This window comes from Schistocerca serialis, chromosome 12, assembly GCF_023864345.2.
Source record: "Schistocerca serialis cubense isolate TAMUIC-IGC-003099 chromosome 12, iqSchSeri2.2, whole genome shotgun sequence".
NCBI lineage: Eukaryota > Metazoa > Arthropoda > Insecta > Orthoptera > Acrididae > Schistocerca > Schistocerca serialis.
Genome location: NC_064649.1, coordinates 164,378,238 through 164,396,322, shown reverse-complemented (window position 1 = coordinate 164,396,322; position 18,085 = coordinate 164,378,238). Strand labels below are relative to the sequence as shown.

Sequence of the window (18,085 nt, the reverse complement as noted above, 5' to 3'; positions counted from 1 at the left end):
GAATCCACCTGGCAGATTAGTGTTGTGGTCCGGTGTGCCGGTCCCCAGCACGAATCCACCCGCCATATTAGTGTCGTAGTCCGGTGTGCTGGCCCCCAGCATGAATCCCTCTGGCAGATTAGTGTCGTGGTCTGGTGTGCCAGTCCCCAGCATGAATCCACCTGGCAGATTAGTGTCGTGGTCCGGTGTGCCGGTCCCCATCATGAATCCACCCGTCAGATTAGTGTCGTGGTCTGGTGTGCCGGTCCCTGGCATGAATCCACCTCGCAGATTAGTGTCGTGCTGCGGCGTGGCGGTCCCCAGCACGAATCTACCCGTCAGATTAGTGTCGTGGTCCGGTGTGCCAGTCCCCAGCATGAATCCACTTGGCAGATTAGTGTCGAGGTCTGGTGTGCCAGTCCCCGGTACGAAACCACCCGGTGGATTGTGTTGTGGTCTGGTGTGCTGGTCCCCAGCATGAATCCACCCGTCAGATTAGTGTCGTGGTCTGGTGTGCCGGTCCCTGGCATGAATCCACCCGGCAGATTAGTGTCGTGGTCCGGTGTGCCGGTCCCCAGCACGAATCCACCCGGTAGATTAGTGTCGTGGTCTGGTGTGCCGGTCCCTGGCATGAATCCACCTGGCAGATTAGTGTCGTGGTCCGGTGTGGCGGTCCCCAGCACGAATCCACCCTTCAGATTAGTGTCGTGGTCCGGTGTGCCGGTCCCCAGCACGAATGCACCCGTCAGATTAGTGTCGTGGTCCAGTGAGCCGGTCTCCAGCATGAATCCACCTGGCAGATTAGTGTCGAGGTCTGGTGTGCCAGTCCCCGGCACGAATCCACCCGGTGGATAAGTGTTGTGGTCTGGTGTGCCGGTCCCTAGCATGAATCCACCCATCAGATTAGTGTCTTGGTCTGGTGTGCCAGTCCCCGGCACGAATTCACCCTGTGGATTAGTGTCTTGGTCTGGTGTGCAGGCCCTGGCATGAATCCACCTGGCAGATTAGTGTCGTGGTCCGGTGTGCTGGTCCCCAGCACGAATCCACCCATCAGGTTCGTGTCTGGTCCGGTGTGCCGGTCCCCAGCACGAATCCACCTGCCAGATTAGTGTCGTGGTCTGGTGTGCCGGTCCCCAGCATGAATCCACCTGGCAGATTAGTGTCGAGGTCTGGTGTGCCAGTCCCCGGCACGAATCCACCCGATGGATTAGTGTTGTGGTCTGGTGTGCCGGGCCGAGCATGGATTAGTGTCGTGGTCCGTTGTGCCGGTCCCCAGCACGAATCCACCTGGCTGATTAGTGTCGAGGTCTGGTGTGCCAGTCCCCGGCACGAATCCACCCGTCAGATTAGTGGCGTGGTCCGGTGTGCTGGTCCCCAGCATGAATCCACCTGGCAGATTAGTGTCGTGGTCTGGTGTGCCAGTCCCCAGCATGAATCCACCTGGCAGATTAGTGGCCTGGTCCGGTGTGCCAGTCTCCAGCATGAATCCATCCGTCAGATTAGTGTCGTGGTCTGGTGTGCCCGTCCCCCTCACGAATCCACCCGTGTGATTAGTGTCGTGCTCTGGTGTGCCGGTCCCTGACAGCAATATACCTGGCAGATTAGTGTCGTGGTGCGGCGTGCCGGTCCCCAGCATCAATCCACCTGGCAGATTAGTGTCTAGGTCTGGTGTGCCAGTCCCCGGCACGAATCCACCCGGTGGATTAGTGTTGCAGTCTGGTGTGCTGGTCCCCAGCATTAATCCACCCGTCAGATTAGTGTCGTGGTCTGGTGTGCCAGTCCCCAGCACGAATTCACCCTGTGGATTAGTATCGTGGTCTGGGGTGCCGGTCCCTGACATAAATCCAACTGGCAGATTAGTGTCGTGGTCTGGTGTGCCGGTCCCCAGCACGAACCCACCCAGTGGATTAGTGTCATGGTCTGGTGTGCCGGTCCCTGGCATGAATCCACCTGGCAAATTAGTGTCGTGGTCCGGTGTGCCGGTCCCCAGCATGAATCCACCTGGCAGATTAGTGTCGAGGTCTGGAGTGCCAGTCCCCGGCACGAATCCACCCGGTGGATTAGTGTTGTGGTTTGGTGTGCTGGTCCCCAGCACGAATCCACCCGTCAGATTAGTGTCGTGGTCTGGTGTGCCAGTCTCCAGTACGAATCCACCCTGTGGATTAGTGTCGTGGTCTGGTGTGCCGTTCCCTGGCATGAATCCACCTGGCAGATTGGTGTCGTGGTCCGTTGTGCCAGTCCCCGCGCACGAATCCACCCGTCAGATTCGTGTCGTGGTCTGGTGTGCCGGTCCCCAGCACGAATCCACCCGCCAGATTAGTGTCGTGGTTTGGTGTGCCGGTCCCTGGCATGAATCCACCCGGCAGATTAGTGTCGTGGTCCGGTGTGCCGGTCCCCAGCACGAATCCACCCGTCAGATTAGTGTCGTGGTCTGTTGTGCTGGTCCCCAGCATGAATCCACCTGGCAGATTAGTGTCGTGGTCTGGTGTGCCAGTCCCCAGCATGAATCCACCTGGCAGATTAGTGTCGTGGTCCGGTGTGCCGGTCCCCAGCATGAATCCACCCGTCAGATTAGTGTCGTGGTCTGGTGTGCCAGTCCCCCGCACAAATCCACCCGTCAGATTAGTGTCGTGGTCTGTTGTGCTGGTCCCCAGCATGAATCCACCTGGCAGATTAGTGTCGTGGTCTGGTGTGCCAGTCCCCAGCATGAATCCACCCGTCAGATTAGTGTCGTGGTCTGGTGTGCAAGTCCCCTTCACAAATCCACACGTCAGATTAGTGTCGTGGTCCGGTGTGCCGGTCCCCAGCATGAATCCAACTGGCAGATTAGTTTAGTGGTCTGGTGTGCCAGTCCCCAGCGGGAATCCACCTGGCAGATTAGTGTCGTGGTCCGGTGTGCCGGTCCCCAGCATGAATCCACCCGTCAGATTAGTGTCGTGGTCTGGTGTGCCAGTCCCCAGCACGAATCCACCCGGAGGATTAGTGTCGTGGTCTGGTGTGCCGGTCCCTGGCATGAATCCACCTGGAAGATTAGTGTCGTGGTGCGGCGTGCCGGTCCCCAGCACGAATCCACCCGTCAGATTAGTGTCGTGGTCCGGTGTGCCGGTCCCCAACATGAATCCACCTGGCAGATTGGTGTGGAGGTCTGGTGTGCCAGTGCCCGGGACGAATCCACCCGGTGTATTCGTGTTGTGGTCTGGTGTGCTGGTCCCCAGCATGAATCCACCCGTCAGATTAGTGTCGCGGTCTGGTGTGCCAGTCCCTGGCACGAATTCACCCTGTGCATTAGTATCGTGGTCTGCTCTGCCGGTCCTTGGCATGAATCCACCTGGCAGATTAGTGTCGTGGTCCGGTGTGCCAGTCCCCAGCACGAATCCACCCGGTGGATTAGTGTTGTGGTGTGCTTCGCCGGGCCCAGCATCGATTAGTGTCGTGGTCCGGTGTGCCGGTCCCCAGCATGAATCCACCTGGCAGATTAGTGTCGAGGTCTGGTGTGCCAGTCCCCGGCACGAATCCACCCGGGGGATTAGTGTTGTGGTCTGGTGTGCCAGTCCCCAGCACGAATCCACCCGTCAGATTAGTGTCGTGGTCCGGTGTGCCGGTCCCCAGCATGAATCCACCTGGTAGATTAGTGTCATGGTCTGGTGTGCCAGTACCCATCAGGAATCCACCAGGCAAATTAGTGTCGCGGTCCGGTGTGCCGGTCCCCACCATGAATCCACCTGTCAGATTAGTGTCGTGGTCTGGTGTGCCAGTCCCCGGCACGAATCCACCCGGTGGATTAGTGTCGTGGTTTGGTGTGCCCTTCCCTGGCATGAATCCACCTGGCAGATTAGTGTCGTGGGTCGGTGTGCCGGTCCCCAGCACGAATCCACCCGCCAGATTAGTGTCATCGTCCGGTGTGCTGGTCCCCAGCATGAATCCACCTGGCAGATTAGTGTAGTGGTCTGGTGTGCCAGTCCCCAGCATGAATCCACCTGGCAGATTAGTGTCATGGTCCGGTGTGCCGGTCCCCAGCATGAATCCATCCGTCAGATTAGTGTCGTGGTCTGGTGTGCCCATCCCCCGCACGAATCCACCCGGTGAATTAGTGTCGTGGTCTGGTGTGCCGGTCCCTGGCATGAATCCACCTGGAAGATTAGAGTCATGGTCTGGTGTGCCGGTCCCCAGCACAAATCCTCCCGGTGGATTAGTGTCATGGTCTGGTGTGCCGGTCCCTGGCATGAATCCACCTGGCAAATTAGTGTCGTGGTCCGGTGTGCCGGTCCCCAGCATGAATCCACCTGGCAGATTAGTGTCGAGGTCTGGTGTGCCAGTCCCCGGCACGAATCCACCCGGTGGATTAGTGTTGTGGTTTGGTATGCTGGTCCCCAGCATGAATCCACCCGTCAGATTAGTGTTGTGGTCTGGTGTGCCAGTCCCCGGTACGAATCCACCCTGTGAATTAGTGTCATGGTCTGGTGTGCCGGTCCCTGGCATGAATCCACGTGGCAGATTAGTGTCGTGGTTCGGTGTGCCGGTCCCCAGCACGAATCCACCTGTCAGATTAGTGTCGTGGTCCGGTGTGCCGGTCCACAGCATGAATCCACCTGGCAGATTAGTGTCGGGGTCTGGTGTGCCAGTCCGCGGCACGAATCCACTCGGTGGATAGGTGTTGTGGTCTGGTGTGCCGGTTCCCAGCATGAATCCACCCATCAGATTAGTGTCGTGGTCTGGTGTGCCAGTCCCCGGCACGAATCCACCCTGTGGATTAGTGTCGTGGTCTGGTGTGCCGGTCCCCAGCATGAATCCACCCATCAGATTAGTGTCGTGGTCCGGTGTGCCGGTCCCCAGCACGAATCCACCCGTCAGATCCGTGTTGTGGTCCGGTGTGCCGGTCCCCAGCACGAATCCACCCGCCAGATTAGTGTCGTGGTCTGGTGTGCCGGTCCCCAGCATGAATCCACCTGGCAGATTAGTGTCGAGGTCTGGTGTGCCAGTCCCCGGCACGAATCCACCCGATGGATTAGTGTTGTGGTCTGGTGTGCCGGGCCCAGCGTGGATTAGTGTCGTGGTCCAATGTGCCGGTCCCTAGCATGAATCCACCTGGCTGATTAGTGTCGAGGTCTGGTGTGCCAGTCCGCGGCACGAATCCACCCGTCAGATTAGTGTCGTGGTCTGGTGTGCCAGTCCCCGGCACGAATCCACCCTGTGGATTAGTGTCGTGGTCTGGTGTGCCCTTCCCTGGCATGAATCCACCTGGCAGATTCGTGTCGTGGTCCGGCGTGCCGGTCCCCAGCACGAATCCACCCGCCAGATTAGTGTCGTTGTCCGGTGTGCTGGTCCCCAGCATGAATCCACCTTGCAGATTAGTGTCGTGGTCTGGTGTGCCAGTCCCCAGCATGAATCCACCTGGCAGATTAGTGTCGTGTTGCATCGTGCTGGTCCCCAGCACGAATCCACCCGTCAGATTAGTGTCGTGGTCCGGTGTGCCGGTCCCCAGCATGAATCCACCTGGCAGATTAGTGTCGAGGTCCGGTGTGCCAGTCCCCGGCACGAATCCACCCGGTGGATTAGTGTTGTGGTCTGGTGTGCTGGTCCCCAGCATGAATCCACCCGTCAGATTAGTGTCGTGGTCTGGTGTGCCAGTCCCCGGCACGAATTCACCCTGTGGATTAGTATAGTGGTCTGGAGTGCCGGTCCCTGGCATGAATCCACCTGGAAGATTCGTGTCGTGGTCCGGTGTGCCGGTTCCCAGCACAAATCCACCCGTGAGATTAGTGTCGTGGTCTGGTGTGCCAGTCCCCAGCACGAATCCACCTGCCAGTTTAGTGTCGTGGTCTGGTGTGCCGGTCCCCAGCATGAATCCACCTGGCAGATTATTGTCGAGGTCTGGTGTGCCAGTCCCCGGCACGAATCCACCCGGTGGATTAGTGTTGTGGTCTGGTGTGCCGGGCCCAGCATGGATTAGTGTTGTGGTCCGGTTTGCCGGTCCCCAGCACGAATCCACCCGTCAGATTAGTGTCGTGGTCCGGTGTGCCGGTCCTCTGCACGAATCCACCCATCAGATTAGTGTCGTGGTCCGGTGTGCCGGTCCCCAGCATGAATCCACCTGGCAGATTAGTGTCGTGGTCTGGTGTGCCAGTCCCCGGCACGAATCCACCCGGTGGATTAGTGTTGTGGTCTGGTGTGCCGGTCCCCGGCATAAATCCACCCGGCAGATTAGTGTCGTGGTCCGGTGTGCCGGTCCCTAGTACGAATCCACCCGGTGTACGGCGGCGGTGGGGCGGGTGGACTGCTGTGGCCTGTTGTGGGTTGTGAACCAGTGTCAGCTGCTGCGGTACAAAGGCTCTCCGCCGTTTCTAGGGCCCGGTACAATACACACACATGATGATTTCTCCAGTATGATCTTCGCGACCAACGGTACTGAATTCAATTAAGCAGTAGCTGAAACAAGCCCATAATTAGAAAAGGCGACACTTCGTTGACTGGCTACTGAGAGAAGGCAGTTTCGTGACGATGTACATCCGCAGAATATTTTACGGGGGAGGGGGGCAGGGGGGGGGGACACACGGCTCTAAAACAGCCACATTTTATACTGAGTGTTCGGAAATTCCCGTTACAGACTTGTAGGACTTCTAGAAGGGAGTGAGTACATACTGTTTTGATCAGGGACCCATGTCCGGAATTGCACCGTTTTCGTGCTACAGCTGTTTTAAGGCATGTTTGCTTGGTAGCTTTGAAACGGGGTACTCATTGTAGAGGGTGGTCACCTCGGATATGCCGGTCTCTTTTTCCTGTCCTAATTGTATGATCCGTCTTTCTTTCGTACTGCTACTGCCTCCATTGTTGTTGTTGTGGTCTTCAGTCCTGAGACTGGTTTGATGCATCTCTCCATGCTACTCTATCCTGTGCAAGCTTCTTCATCTCCCAGTACCTACTGCAACCTACATCCTTCTGAATCTGTTTAGTGTATTCCTCTCTTGGTCTCCCGCTACGATTTTTACCCTCCACGCTGCCCTCCAATACTAAATTGGTGATCCCATGATGCCTCAGAACATGTGCTACCAACCGATCCCTTCTTTTAGTCAAGTTGTGCCACAAACTCCTCTTCACCCCAATCCCATTCAATAGCTCGTCATTAGTTATGTGATCTACCCATCTAATCTGCAGTATTCTTCTGTATCACCACATTTCGAAAGCTTCTATTCTCTTCTCGTCCAAACTAGTTATCGTCCATGTTTCACTTCCATACATGGCTACACTCTATACAAATACTTTCAGAAACGACTTCCTGACATTTAAATCTATATTCGATGTTAACAAATTTCTCTTCTTTAGAAACGCTTTCCTTGCCATTGCCAGTCTACATTTTATATCCTCTCTACTTCGACCTTCATCAGTTATTTTGCTCCCCAAATAGCAAAACTCCTTTACTACTTTAAGTGTCTCATTTCCTAATCTATTTCCCTCAGCATCACCCGACTTAATTCGACAACATTCCATTATCCTCCTTTTGCTTTTGTTGATGTTCATTTTATACCCCCCTTTCAAGACACTATCCATTCCGTTCAACTGCTCTTCCAAGTCCTTTGCTGTCTCTGACAGAATTACAATGTCATCGGTGAACCTCAAAGTTTTTATTTCTTCGCCATGGATTTTAATATCTACTCCAAATTTTTCTTTTGTTTCCTTCACTGCTTGCTCAACATACAGATTGAATAACATCGGGGAGAGGCTACAACCCTGTCTTACTCCCTTCTCAACTACTGCTTCCCTTTCGTGCCCCTCGACTCTTACATCTGCCATCTGGTTTCTGTACAAATTGTAAATAGCCTTTCGCTCCCTGTATTTTACCTCTGCCACCTTCAGAATTTGATAGAGAGTATTCCAGTCAACATTGTCAAAGGCTTTCTCCAAGTCTACAAATGCTGGAAATGTAGTTTTTTCTTTCCTTAATCTAGCTTCTAAGAAAGGTCGTATGGTCAGTATTACCTCACGTGTTCCAATATTTCTACGGAATCCAAACTGATCTTCCCCGAGGTCAGCTTCTACGAGTTTTTCCATTCGTCTGTAGAGAATACGCGTTAGTATTTTGCCTCCATTAGTGCTGGCTATAAAATATCGATACGTCTATTCCAAAAAATATCCATAAATGCCGGAGACATATTTTCCCCAACCTATCGATGTCGTAATGGCGCTGTCGAGTGCCTATATCTTTGCTTTCACTGTGTGAAGGAGTCTTACTACCTTTTGAGCTTTCATCACGTGCAGTATTTCTCTTTGACCGTGTGGAGTAAGGATAGGTGGCACAAGAGTAGTAGTGAGACTGCAGTAGCGGGTGGCGGTGTGAATGGAATGACAAGATTTCCGATATGGAGAAACAGCACACCAGTTCCGTTACAAAACAGTTTTTAACGCAACTAGCGTAAGCTGTTTCGGCACATCGGCATTGATAAAAAACAGTTGCTGAAAGAAATGAGCATAATGTAAATGACGAGGTCGGTCTTCTTGGTGGGCGAAGACGTGTGAGGGGGAAATGCTGACTTAATCGGTGCGCGGCGCAGCCAACGGAAACTGCAACGTTTAGCTTCCCGTCGCGATTTCGACACTACAAGTGCCAGACCGCTGGCGTTTGCAGAAATGAAAAAAAACCAGTAAACTCGACATGAAGTATTCCGGACAAATCCGATATGTGATGAAACCGAACGACTTACCCATCGGACACCTTTTATTGTGTCCGGATACTCCCAAAAACATATATTTTTCGTATTAGGTGCACTGTGCTGCCACCTACTGCCAGGTACTCCATATCAGCGGCCTCAATACTCATTACACATCGTGAGAGAGCAGAACGGGGCGCTCCGCGGAACTCACAGACTTCGACCGTGTCACTTGTGTCATACGTCTGTACGCGAGATTTCCACACTCCTAAAACATCCCTAGGTGCACTGTTTCTGATACCATAGTGAAGAGGAAACGTTAAGGGACACGTACAGCACAAAAGCGTACAGGGCGACCTCGTCTGTTGACTGACAGAGTCCACCGACAGTTGAAAAGGATCGTAGTGTGTAATAGGCAGACATCTATCCAGACCATGACACAGGAATTCCGAACTGCATCAGGATCCACTGCAAGTACTATGACAGTTAGGCTTGGATTTCATGGTCGAGCGGCTGCTCATAAGCCACACATCACACCAGTAAATGCGAAACGACGCCTCGCTCGGTCCAAGGAGCGTAAACATCGGACGATTGAACAGTGGGAAACCATTGTGTGGAGTGACGAATCACGGTACTCAATGTGGCGATCCGGTGGCAGGCTGTGGGTATGGCGAATGCCCGGTGAACGTCATCTGCCCGCGTGTGTAGTGCCAACAGTAAAATTCGGAGACGGTGGTGTTAGGGTGTGGTCGTGTTTTTCATGGAGGGGGCTTGGACCCCTTGTTGTTTTGCGTGGCACTGTCACAACACAGGCCTACATTAATGTTTTAAGCACCTGCTTGCTTGGTACCGTTGAAGAGTAATGCGAGGATGGCGACTGCACCTTTCAACGCGATCGAACACCTGTGCCTAATGCACGGCCTGCGGCGCAGTGGTTAAACGAAAATAACATCATTGTAATGGACGGACCTCCATAGAGTCCTGACCTGAATCCTATAGAACACCTTTGGGATGTTTTGGAACGCCGACTTCGTGCCAGTCCTCACCAACCGACATCGACACCTCTCCTCAGTGCAGCACTCCGTGGAGAATGGGCTGCCATTCCCTAAGAAACCTTCCAGCACCTGATCGAACATATGCCTGCGAGAGTGGAAGATGCCATCAAGACTTATGGTGGGCCAACACCATGCTGAATTCCAGCATTAACGATGTAGGGCGCCACGAACTTGTAAGACATTTTCAGCCATGTGTCCGGATACTTTTGATCACATAGTGTACACGGAATAACCACTGTTAGCAAATTGGCTATCGCCAAGCGTGAACATGCATACCTTTCCTTTCAATTCTTTCTCTAAGGGGGATAGACAGGCTGCTAACTTGTCGATGTCGGGAATATGTAGTAACAAATCAATACTTAAATATGCTCGATATATTGATACTTATTACTTTTAATTGAGTGTTGATATCGATAAGTTTTTGAAATGTCGATATATCAGATTCCCGGAAATTTTAAAAATATCGGTAGTCCTAGTCTCCGCCTTACCTCGACAGCGCGATAACTCTGGGGTCCAACCTACATTTTTTCCCTGCACCCACGTGAGGCGGCCGTAGCTCAGTCCCCTCCGAGTCTTTTACAGACGAACATGCTCGCCTTTTTTGTGCTCCGACAAGAGAGTTTTTCCGCTGGTTCCCTTCTCTGCTACACTAGGGTGTGCTGCTTACGTGAAACGAATTTTGTAAGTCAGTAAGGCTTCGCAGTTCATTCATATAGTTCTACACACACACATATATATATATATACTGCGAGACACATAAACAACAATGCATTATACAAATTCAACACACAATCGTTTGTTTAACATTCTTTTCTGTATGCTAACACATCAATCGCAATTCATCGAGAAGTCCAGGCTTATGATTCCTCTCTCAAGAGTAATAATGTTATTAGAAATGCTTTACTGAAATGAAGTCTTTCCATTCTTAGATATTTTTTAGCAGTCTGTTTTCAGGAATGTTAAGACCCTTTCTATCCCTTTTTCGTCACGGCGGTACCTCTTTGGGGATATTTGTATAGTCGTGCAGTGCCTGTTACATCGAGACGGCGCGTGATTTTATTGATGGAACGATGTTGACGAGTTTGGTAAACGCCGAACTCTTGCGATGACCCTAAAAGCCTTCCCTTGCTTTCAATTTGTCATTTAAAACTACATTTATGGCTCAGATCGGATAGGCCTATTACGAACATGTATTACATGCATAAATATGTTACTTTTTTAACTCTGCATTTCGGTAATCGTTCATGATGGTGAAAACAGTGTCGGGACTTTCTGAAAACAACATGTTAAGAACATGTGGTAAAATTTTCTGCGATTTACAACGAATAGAAATGGCCACTTCGTACCCAAATATTATGACTTTTGGGGCTTTTCTCAGGAATCGCCCATGAAGAAATGGTAATTTTACAAGCCTGCTAAGGTCCGTTCTTGCAAATCAACCAACCGGTTTGCTAGATTTGCCTGCGCTTGTGGGAGAGAGCAAGGTTCAAATTTCTACCCTGTGCTATAGGATACTTGCAGTGTACCCGTTCTTACGATAGATATACAGATGGTCGCCACGCCCAAAACACTTGACGCCCCATCCGTCTGATGAACAGAACTGGTTGTACGACCCTTCAAAAATAGCATTTTCGCACGTGGCTTTTTCGAACATATTGGCACCGAGCACTGTCGGGAGCGGAACGATGTAATCGTATCAGTTACAGGTGTTGAACCAAAATGTGGCAACATGGCAACAGATGCATTTGCACTGTTGTCTTTGGCCACGGCACCTGCACAAAGTCCTTAAAAGGGAACCACCCCATCGCACCCCCCCTCCCCCCCCAGGATTTAGTTATAAGTTGGCACAGTGGATAGGCCTTGAAAAACTGAACACAAAACAGGAAGAAGCTGTGTGGAACTATGAAAAAAATAAGTAAAATATACTAACTGAGTGGTCCGTGCGCAAGATAGACAACATCAAGGAGAGTGTGAGCTCAGGAGCGCAGTGGTCCCGTGGTTAGCGTGAGCAGCTGTGGAACGCGAGGTCCTCGGTTCAATTCTTCCCTCGGGTGAAAAGTTTACTTTCTTTATCTTCACAAAGTTATAATCTGTCCGTTCGTTCATTGACGTCTCTGTTCACTGTAATAAGTTTAGTGTCTGTGTTTTGCGACCGCACCGCAAAACCGTGAGATTAGTAGACGAAAGGACGTGCCTCTCCAATGGGAACCGAAAACATTTGATCGCAAGGTCATAGGTCAACCGATTCCTCCACAGGAAAACATGTCTGACATATTCTATACGACACTGGTGACGGCATGTGCGTCACATGACAGGAATATGTTGTCGACCCACCTAACTTGTACACTTGGCGAATGGGTAAAAAGATTCTTCTACCTTGCCCGATTTAGGTTTTCTTGTGGATGTGATAATCACTCCCAAAAAAGTGATGAAAACATAACAGTTTGTCACATAAACTGTAACAAATGAATGTAACAGTTTCACAGTCGCACAGTTTTCCCTGTGCTCTGTCAAAACATATGTTTCTAACGTTTTCAAATTTTTCTGTGTGTGTACCGTCAAATCCTGCATATGTACAAGCAAATCTGAACATGTCCTGGAATTTTGGAGAGTGAAGTTGATTATGAATGAGTGCCTGAACTTTGATAATATTGTCTGATAATAAAAAATTAAACTTTTCACTGGAGAGAAGACTTGAACCAAGGACCTCTCGCTCCGCAGCTGCTCACGCTAACCACGGGACCACGGCGCTCCTGAGCCCACATTATCCTTGATGTTGGCTATCTTGCGCATGGACTACTCAGTTTGTGTATTTTGCTTATTTTTTTCATAGTTCCACACAACTTCTTCCTGTTTTCTCGATTGATCTGTGTTCAGTTATTCAAGGCCTATCCACTGTGCCAACTTATAACTAAATCTGAGGGGGGTGCGATGGGGAGATTCCCTTGTTAGTATATTACATATATGAGTCGTGGCCTGAAAAGCGTTCCCTGTAGTTGTGAGTGCATCACATCAGAGTTAAGTAAATTCGAACGTGGTCAAGTTATTGGCGCTCGTATCCTAGAGGTTTCCGTAACCGAGGTGGCCGAAGTTTGTTCTTTCTAAAGAGGCGAATGCTGTCAGCACCACACCGACACTAAGGTGGGCTCCAGAAGCTGGGAATTGCAGAGCGAGCTGCAACTCCAAATTCACCCATCAGCGATGCAAATGACGTAACAGGAAAGCGTGGGGCCGAAGGCAGAAAGAGTGGACTTTGGAGCAGTGAAAGAAAGTCACGTGGTCGGAAGAGTCTTGTTTCACACTGTTCCCAACTTTTGGCCGAGTTTACGTCCCCAGGAGTGAAACGTGGCAGAGGTTCGGTGATGATCTGGGCGGCCACACCACGGTGTTCCATGGGTCCTATTGGTACTGTGCAAAGTCCTATTACTGTCAAAGACTATGTGATCATTTTGGGTGATCAGGTGTCCATCCCATTGTACAATGTTTGTGATGCAGTTTTCCAAGACGACACAGCGCCCGATTACACAGCTCGCATCCTCCAGTCGCATCGCGGTAATACAGTCTAAACCTCGTTAGCGCGAACTCGCATAAGACGAACTCGCGGTTAACGCGAGAAAAATATTGGTCCCGCCTGGAATACATTAGTTCTTACGGTATGTTTTATCGGTTAACACGAATTTCGCTTAAGGCGAATTACGAACTCTGTTTTAGTTCCTGGTGTAATTAAATATCACTGTAACACAAACTTCCGACCTTAGAGTATTCTAAAGCGTATTTTTTTTTCGAAATGAATGTAGGAAATGTAGCTACGAAGCTAATTATACTTATTGTTGACTCGTTTTTAACGTATTGTAGGTCGGTAGCCGCGATTATCACCTCAACAATCAGCGTTTGCTGTACATTGTAAGACATATAATAATGTGTGCAGCAGCATTTGGCAATGTAGTCAGTGCCACATTTCACAGGTGTTCTGTTAGTCGTAGCCGTATCGAGTTGGAATACTGAATAAAAACTACAGTTACAACCGGTACCGTAGCTAGCGAAAATGGCAAAGAGGAAACAGACAGCTCTAAATGTACAGTTAAATGAACGAAGTGGACTGTGGCACCAAGAAAACAGCAATTGCAGAGAAGTTTGGAATACTTAAATCTACTTTACCTACGATTATTAAGACTCGAGAAAAAATTATTAATTCTGCAGCATCAGGTTCTGGAAACAAATCCAAACGACTACGTTCCGCCAAGTATGAAGATATCGACACTTTACTGCTAGAATGGTCCAATCATATGCGTGCATCTAACACATCTCTAACTGGCCCTGTGATTCAGTTAAAAGCAAATGATATTGCTAAATATATGGACATCGAAGACTTCCGTTGTTCTGCTGGTTGGTTCTATCGGTTCCAAAAGAGACATTCAATTTCATGAAGAAAGTGCAAAGAGCTGGTTGCATGAATTTAACCGAGTCAGCGAAAAGTAATAAGTGTCACGGTGGAGCATGAAGCAAACAACGTCTGATTGTTGTACTGTGCTGTAATGCTGACGCAGTGAGAAGTTTCGTCCCTGGGTTATCGCTAAATCCGAGAAACCACGTTGTTTTAAAAACATAAATATGGACACTTTACCTTGCATCTACTCTCACCACAAGAAAGCTTGGATCGATGGCACATCATTTCGCAAGTGGCTTCTTCGTTTCAACAGTCGAATGGTTGCTCAAAATAGACATGTTCTTCTTACATTGGACAGATGTACTGCCCATAGCGTTCATGGTCTGAACCTATCCAACATAAAGGTTCAGTTTTTTCCACCCAAAGCCACAAGCCGCCTTCAGCCTTTGGATCAAGGCATAATCTCTCTCATAAGGAGAGCTTATCGTAACCGTCTTGTAAGAGCTGCAATTCGTGCTGCTGAAAACAATAGTGCAACCCCAAATTGGAATCTGCTTGACGCAATAAAAGCCATCGCAGCAGCCTGGAACTCAGTATCGCCGCATCGTATAGGGAAGAGCTTTAACAGAGCTTGGTGACATAACAGCAGTGAAGATGCCCACGAGTTAGAAGATGCCGCTTCACCTGATGAATGGACAGTTCTGCAGGACGTTGCGAACCCTGGGATTAGTTTCGAAGAATTCATTAGTGTAGACGACGATGTGTCGTATGTGCTTCTGTGGAATCGGATGTGCCAAAAGCTGTGAACGAGGTGCAAGAAGGGCCATCAGAAGAAAGTGGAAAGGAACAGAATACAGATACCATTCCACCTACCCGTCAGGACATGTTTACAGCCTTGGACTGTTTAGAACGGTTCGCTTAACATCGGACGTCACTGCTGGGTTTACGGACGCTATCATTACAATTGGTTGTGAAATTACAAAATATTATCGTTCCCATGAACGTCAGCGAACCATGACCGAATTTTTTCCAGGAAAGTAACATATATAATTTATGAGTACCTGGATTTTACAATCACTTTATAGTGTTATAAGTCTACAATAACGTGATTGATAGTGTAGTGTATTACACATTAGTGTACTGCTGTACATGTATTCTTATTAGAATCTGTGTTTTTCACTTAACACGAATTTTTTTTAACACGAACTCTTGGTTTTTTCGGTCCCTTCGGATTCGTGTTTGCGACGTTTTACTGCTCTGAGCTTCTGTGGACTGCGTTGGACAAAGGCACCCCTCATCAGTACCCACCTCCATTACCATCACCTAAACTTACCACAGTTTGGAAGAAGAATCGTATAAAATACCCTTGAAAATGTGTGTGTGTGTGTGTGTGTGTGTTTGTGTATGTGTATGTGTGTGTGAGTGTGTGCTTTTGGTGTTGTTACGTGACAAAATTGACAACTAGTGCTGCGATTTGAGTATCAAGTTTCAACATTGACTTGTAGATTGCGTGTGTTTTGTAACAGCACACTGCCATGACGACGATGTTGTTGCAGGATGAAGGGATGAGGCGGCGGCGGCAGAGCGTCTCGAAGCCAGAGGACGCCGCCGACGCGCCGCACCTGTGACGGCGGCTGCCGGGCCCCATGGAGCCCCACTTCGGTGAGTACCACGGGGGACAAGCTAAACAACCCTAAAGCATGGTGTGTGCCGCGGTACAGGATGGTGGCAGTTATTCAACTGTATCAGCAGCACCAACATCTCGTATAAAAAAAGCAGCAAACTGTGTAAGCAGGGTTTTTATAGCCTTTCACCCGCTCTCGTGGTTGAAAACAGGCTAATTACTCGCGGTCATAAGATGTGTTACCCAATGTAGTAGCTCAAGTGTGCTGAAACTGCTGAAGGTCATATGATGCCACAGTATTTCGCAACAACACCTAAGATCTGGAGTCCGAAGGTCACGGGTTCGACTCCTAGCGTGTATAATTTTCAGAATTTGCCATAGCCTCTGAGCTCCAAAGTTAAATTCCAATGTTCTGGTAGAAGGCTCATAGTTCCAAATTTGAGGCCCAAGCTTCTGTATTGGACTCCCAAAAGTTCTGGGTTCGAGACCAAAGGTTCTGGGTTCAAGCCCTAAGGTTTTACATTCGATTGTCAGGGTTTTGAGTGGTAGTCCCTAGGTTCTAGGCTCATGTCCCGAGGTTCTGGGTTCGAGCCATGAAGTTCTGGGTCCGAGCCCCGAGGTTCTATATTTGAGCCCCAAGGATCTACATTCAAACACAGAGGTTCTGTGTTCAAGCCCCAAGGTTCTATATTCGAAAACCAAGGTTCTATGTTGTCGCTGCAAGATTCTGGGATTAGGTCCCAAACTTCAGGGTTCGAGTCCCAAGGTTATGGATTGGAGTCCAAATGTTCTGGGCTCGAGTCCAAATGTTCTGGGCTCGAGTCCAAATGTTCTGGGCTTGAGTCCAATGTTCTGGGCTCGAGTCCCACTGTTCTGGGCTCGAGTCCCAATGTTGTGGGCCCAAGTCCCAATGTTGTGGGCCCGAGTCCCAATGTTGTGGGCTCGAGTCGTGGGCTCGAGTCCCAATGTTCTGGGCTCGAGTCCCAATGTTCTGGGCTCGAGTCCCAACGTTCTGGGCTCGAGTCTCAGTGTTCTGGGCTCGTGTGCCAACGTTCTTGGCTCGAGTCCCAACGTTCTTGGCTCGAGTCCCAACATTTTTGGCTCGAGTCCCAACATTCTTGGCTCGAGTCCCAACATTCTTGGCTCGAGTCCCAACGTTCTGGGCTCGAGTCCCAATGTTCTGAGCTCGAATCCCAGTGTTCTGGGCTGGGGTCACACAGTTCTGGGCTCTGCTCCCAATTTTCTGGGCTCGAGTCCGAGAGTCTGGGATCGAGTCACAGCATTTGTTATCTTGTACATTTTCACTCAGTCTGATTGAAATTTCACAGCAACCTTCTGATTCTGGAGCTTAGGGGCAATGGCTTAAGTGCTACTCTAGCACACTACTTTTTTTTAAATTGCAATCAAATTGCATGAAAATTAAGGCCATCACACATGCTGGGACTCGAACATGGGAGCCTCAATCTCTAGAGCTTAGTTGTCATATAATATGAGGTCATATGGCCTTGTACTGTCTTCGTGCACTTGAACTATTATATTACTTAACGCCTTTAATAGGTAGTTAGGCCGTTTATGACCTTGGCGAGTGGCTGAATTATCATAAACTCTATACTTGTGTGATCTTGTAATCGGCATTTAACACACTGACTGATTAAACAAGCACACAACATGCGGTATTACACAGCTAGAAATTTTTGGACCAGAAGCTGGCCACATCCACTGCCATCACGAGCTCCGCAGCAGCGTGTGAGCTTGGGCGCCTTTCACACTTCATAACGCGGGTAGTTGTCTGCTCTTGTCCACAATGGAACAGTTGCAGTTCGTCTGATTCCGCGTTTATTCATCTTGCTTCTGATTCTTGCGACTCCGGAACGTGTCTGTTCAAAGATGTCTGTATATTCCTCTCCTCAGTTTGTCTTGGGGGAAGTTCGTCCCTTTGCATATATCAGTCTCGGAGGTGGGCTTTTGTATGGTTTCGTACTTCACGCGGTAGAAACGGAAGCCTCACGGGATTACTTGGTTGTCCACCTGCTAAGGAATGGGTAGCCGTATCAAGTTGAAATTCACATAGTGCATTAAGATCTACAGTCCCTTGGCAGTGTAGGAAAAAATTTTAAGCGTTTAAGTTAATGCAGTCAAAGTCATGGCCGTTTTAGTCACATAGTTTGATACTCTGAACCTCACTCATCTAAATCTGTAGACGACCTTCCTACATATGTCGGGTTTGGTCATCCAGCGGTAAAGTATGTGCCTGGAAACCAAGTGCTCATTGGGACCACATATTTTTCAGTCTTCGTTTTAACCTAACCTTGACAGCTCACAAGGGGACATTCCCAAGTGCCTATAAACGATCTCGAAATTTTGCGGGTGTCTGGAGGGTGCAGAGCAATGCAGTACG

The 18,085-nt window shown here is 49.8% G+C and overlaps 1 long non-coding RNA gene across 1 annotated transcript in view; it reads left to right on the top strand.

Annotated features, from left to right (window-relative positions):
- LOC126428197 (uncharacterized) overlaps nucleotides 1–15,727 on the top strand; it is a 721,501-nt gene extending 705,774 nt beyond the window's left edge. Inside the window, exon 3 of the long non-coding RNA XR_007576793.1 lies at nucleotides 15,620–15,727. This is a non-coding gene — a long non-coding RNA (uncharacterized LOC126428197). The remainder of the gene's footprint in view (nucleotides 1–15,619) is intronic.
- Nucleotides 15,728–18,085: the final 2,358 nt, after the last annotated feature.